The sequence below is a fragment of the Hemicordylus capensis genome, chromosome 8, assembly GCF_027244095.1.
Source record: "Hemicordylus capensis ecotype Gifberg chromosome 8, rHemCap1.1.pri, whole genome shotgun sequence".
Classification (NCBI taxonomy): Eukaryota; Metazoa; Chordata; class Lepidosauria; order Squamata; family Cordylidae; genus Hemicordylus; species Hemicordylus capensis.
Window position 1 is genome coordinate 8,383,804 of NC_069664.1, and position 5,040 is coordinate 8,388,843.

Here is a 5,040-nt window from a genome sequence, read left to right on the forward strand (position 1 = left end):
AGTGGGCCCAGAGACAAGATTTTAAAATGCCCCCCCCCCACCACTGAAGCTCAGCTCATGAAGTCAAGAAATCTTAAATGAGGCTGAATAGTGGTAACAAAAAGAATTATACACACATACACACACATATATGTATGCCACAATAGAACATCATCCTAAATTATTTTTTTTAAAGGTTTGTAAATTGTAGATTATACAAGTCATTTAAAGGTCCTAGAGAAAGACATGCTGTTCTGGTAGCTCCAGGTCTTAACACTCAACATCAATTTCGGAGGATGAACACAGCTGAAGGAAGCCCGGGCGGGTGCGCAGCTGGGGGAGTCAGTCATGTGACTTGCCTCTGGGGGGGGGCAAGGCAGTGGGCCCCCAGACAACTGTCTCTCCTTGCCCTATTATAATTACGCCCCTGGCTCTGACTGGCAGCAAGGTTTCGGGCAGGAATTCTTCCCAGCCCTACCTGGAGATGCTGCCAGGGATTGAACCTGGGACCTTCTGCATGCGAGGCAGATACTCTGCCACTGAGCTAAGGCCTCATCCCCAACACACACATTGTACAAAGTGCTACGGCACTGGAATGTTAGGCTGTGTCCTCCTTTGACACACTCTCCTCTGTGAAAGAGCCACCTAATGGTGCAGCGGGGAAATGACTTGACTAGCAAGCCAGAGGTTGCTGGCTCGAATCCCCGCTGGTGTGTTTCCCAGACTATGGGAAACACCTATATTGGGCAGCAGCGATAGAGGAAGATGCTGAAAGGCATCATCTCACACTGCGCGGGAAGAGGCAATGGTAAGCCCCTCCTGTATTCTACCAAAGAAAACCACAGGGCTCTGTGGTCACCATGAGTCGACACTGACTCAACGGCACACTTTACCTTACCTTTGTGAAAAGAAAAAACCCTCCCCACAAGGAGCACATGAGCACACCAAAGAAAAAGGCTGAGGGTATCCCTCTTCTTGATGTTGGGGATGGGGCTGAAACTCACTGATAGAGCATCTGCTTGCATGCAGAAGGTCCCAGGTTCAATTCTTGGCAGCATCTCCAGGTGGGGCTGAGAGAGACTCCTGCCTGAAACCTTAGGGAGCCGCTGCCAGTCAGTGTAGAGCAGAGGTGGGCAAAGATGGCCCTTGAGCTCAGTAGAAGTTCAGCAACAGTTGGAGGGCCACATTTGCACACCCCTGGTGTAGAATCAGGCAGCCTCCTCTACCCCCTTCATCCCATAAGCCCCCAAACACTCTTACCTGGCTGCAGTGTTGAGAAGCAGGGAAGGAGGAGATCTTCCCTATGTTGCAGGGCCAGGAGAGACCCCTGCCTGACAACTGCTGATGAAAGCAAGAGGCTTTACAGACAGGGCTGTTACCCCGAATCTCCTCCAGAAGAGAGTGGGTGCGTTCACACACCAACCAAACTTACCCCGAAGTCCCTTCGAGATCCTTGGATCCACTCCACACACAAATCAAGCTTTGTCTTGTGAACTCTAGCTTATCTCGGTATATTTCCGTGTTTTTAAAATGCTGGTTTTAAGCGACTTTTTCTGAAAAAACGCTGGAGCGCATAGGGAGAGGCACTGACGTAGGTAGAATCATTAACATGATAAGAAGGATACTCTCTTTAGAAATCCAGATATAGCTCTTTAGAAAGTGCTCCCCTCCCATCGGCTAGAAGGAAAACACAGAGGCATGTCATGTGAACTTGCACCAAAACAAAACCCGAGAGCAGAGGGGAAGGGCTGCCTCCCTCCATGCTGCGAGTGTGATTCGAAGTGGCTTCACTCAACATTTACCCCGCAGCATGAAGCCATGTGTGAATCACTCCCTGGTAAGGCAAACCAGGAGTCTGTCATTATAAGCACCTCCATGCATTGTAACAGGCTGCTGTTTTCAGCTTTCTTGGTGCAGAATCTAGATCACCTGTTGACACTTTTCTAATTTTATTTTTAGTGTGGACTAGGACATGGCCTTGCTCCTGGCAGGGCTACAGTGCGGGGTGAAGTTTGCTGTCCTGTATGGAGAGCTATGAGCTTTTGGGAAAGGTGGCAGATCTCTTATAGGTCTTGGATTGAGTGTGGTGGGGCTGCTCCACGTTTCTTGACAAAGGTTGTTGTGCCGTCGAGTCGATGTCGACTCCTGGTGCCCACAGAGCCCTGTGGTTGTCTTTGGTAGAATACAGAAGGGGTTTGCCATTGCCTCCTCCTGCACAGTATGAGCCATTTTTGGAAGGGTGGTATAGAAATTGAATATAATAATAATAATAATAATAATAATAATAATAATAATAATAATAATAATAATAATAATAATATCAGATAGTAATAATAATATGAATACAGGAGGGGTTTACCATTGCCATCTCACGCACAGTGTGAGATGATGCCTTTCAGCATCTTCCTATATCGCTGCTGCCCAATATAGGTGTTTCTCATAGTCTGGGAAACTATACCAGCGGGGATTCGAACCGGCAACCTCTTGCTCCCTAGGCAAGTTACTTCCCTGCTGTGCCATTAGGTGGCTTTTGTCAAAGGTTGGAGTGGCTATTCTTGAATCACATGCTCCATAGGAAGAACCTTAGACCAGAGGTCCTCCACTTTGGGTCCCGAGATGATGTTGGACTACAACTGCCATGATCCCCAGCCACATTGTGACTGAGGATGATGGGAGTTGTAGTCCAGCAAGATCTGGTGACCCCAGGTTGGGAACCCCTGCACCTGACTATCGTTCACTCCTAATTGTTGGAGATGTGACCCGATAAGCACCTACTCTATTGACCAGTAGGGACATTAGGAGTGGAGGAAGAGGGTATAGGGTGCCCCCCCCCCGTTCTCTCTAATTTCTAGTTTCATCTCTAAGTCTCTTGTGATTGGTAGACTGATACTCTTAGTACACCTCCTTCCTTCTTGCTCTCTGTTCTTCGCTCTCTATCCTTCCACCATGAGGTTGCTAGCACAACATGCACACAGGCTTTCTAGCGAAGTTTGTAACTTCTTCAAAGAAACCTCTACTTGTTTTAGCCCTCCAGCAGTTGTGTCCAGATCGCCTCTGTGAGCTGTTCTCATCAAACTGGGTCTCTCTGCTAAATAAGGGGTTGATTCGAATTGTTCTCTCCTACATGAATCACATTGTTAAAAAGGTGTGCTTATCACCAGAAACACTTCTTCCCCCCACCCACTAAGAATTTTTTTTAGTGGATATTTTTAAATATTTTTTTAAAATATTTTAAAACCCATCTTTTTACTCAGGCTTTTTCAGTTTCTTGATAATTTATAGGTTTTAATTCTGTGATTGATTTTTAAGTTGTTAGTTTTTATTAGTTTTTATGTGTTCTTAATTGTTTTATCATTGTGAACTGTCCAGAGATGCGAGTTTATTATACAAGTGTAATAAACAAACAAACAAACAAACACATAAAGAAAATAAAAAGCCATAAAGGCCTGATTCTGACTGAGACCCCAGCATGCGGAGAGGCTAACGTGTTTCACTTTTGCTGTCTTCCCCCAAATTGTCTTCTCTAACTTCATCTGTGCCCTGACGTTTTGCAAGGCCATTCATGCTTCTCTTCCCGTAAACTCCAGCCACAGTCTCCTTGTCCTGGCTGCATCTGAACTGGGATTTATTGATTCCCCCCACCCCTTGTAGCAAACTCCCACCCAAGGACTGCTACCAGAGGCGTATCTAGGGAAAATAGCGCCTAGGGCAAGCACTGAAATTGCGCCCCCTGTCCAAACATCTGACACCCATCTTTCAGATAACTTTACCATAATATCAGCTGAAAAATACAAGTCAGGCTCATTAATCTTTTAATGTTTCAAAAACTATTTAGCAGTGGATGTAGCCAGACCAAAAAATGCTGGAAAACTACGAATTTCAGTATGCTGGGGCTCATGAAATACCCAAATACTATGTGGAGGTGTACTTGGAAAACTAAACAGAAGTGCCTGTCTAATTCTCTACTATGCATTGTAGCATCACTATTACATAAGTTTTGAAAATAAAGGGAGAATTTGGCTTTTCCCAGATACTCTGAAAATAATTAAAGGATATGCAGAGTAAACTGTGTCACTGCTTGGGATATATTCTAGTATTTCAGAAAGCCAATTAAAATGAGAGAAAGAGAGCAAGAAACTCCCAGTGGGCCTTAATACTAAGGATTTCACACTGATTCAAAGACAAACTCACCATTAATAGCCATATTATTAAGACATCACATTTAACTCACTTATCACAAGAAGCAAAGTAAGAGCAAATGAATACAATCTTAGCTCATATGCTTCAGCTCAGTATTCACAAGCCCTGATTCTCTGTACTTAGTGCCAAACTAAGTATGTCTACAGTGACTTATATTATATAAATTACCTGTAGCCCCTTTGGGGGGGCTTCCTAAAGGCCACGTGCGGGGGGATCTGCAAAGGTTCTCCCTCCCCCCGCTGGCCTCTAGGGCCTCACAGGGACCATTTGAGCATGTGTGGTGACTGTTTTTAAAAATACTTTAAAAAAAAAAAAAGGCCGCTGAAAACAAAATGGCCACCGCACATGCTCAAATGGCCTCTGCAAGGCCTGGCATGGCCTAGGGCCTCACAGAGGCCATTTGAGCATGCACGGTGGCCGTTTTGTTTTTGGCAGCCATTTTAAAAAAATAATAATTTTTAAGAATGGCGCCCCCTTCAAGTGGTGCCTGGGGCACGTGCCCTGCGTGCCCCACCCTAGATACACCCCTGACTGCTACCTATCTCTCCCCCTGCCACCCTGAAATGAGTTTGAATAAACTCCTGACACTGCTTCTGGCAACTGCACAGGTTGGAGCTTTGGCTGACCTCCAAGCAAAAATAATTTCAAAGCTGGAGCAGTGCTGCTGGGATTCTCACCTTTCTTGACCTGGATTTCCGATTCAGCCTCTTGCATGCTTGCCTCCACAGCTCTTGTTCAGCCTGATGAGGGCTTCTCCTCCTCCTCCTCCTCGTTTCTTCTGCTTTGTTGTTAAGCAAAGCAGAAACTCGCTTGCAGTCGGCACTTACTTGTGGCTGTAACAATTTTGGGTGAGATTTATGG

General features: G+C 45.6%; 1 non-coding gene across 1 annotated transcript; it reads right to left on the minus strand.

Moving 5' to 3' along the window:
• Positions 1 to 458: 458 nt before the first annotated feature.
• Positions 459 to 539, minus strand: TRNAA-CGC (transfer RNA alanine (anticodon CGC)). Its single transcript has one exon. It is a non-coding gene; the product is annotated as a tRNA-Ala (tRNA).
• Between the last annotated feature and the right edge of the window lie 4,501 nt (positions 540 to 5,040).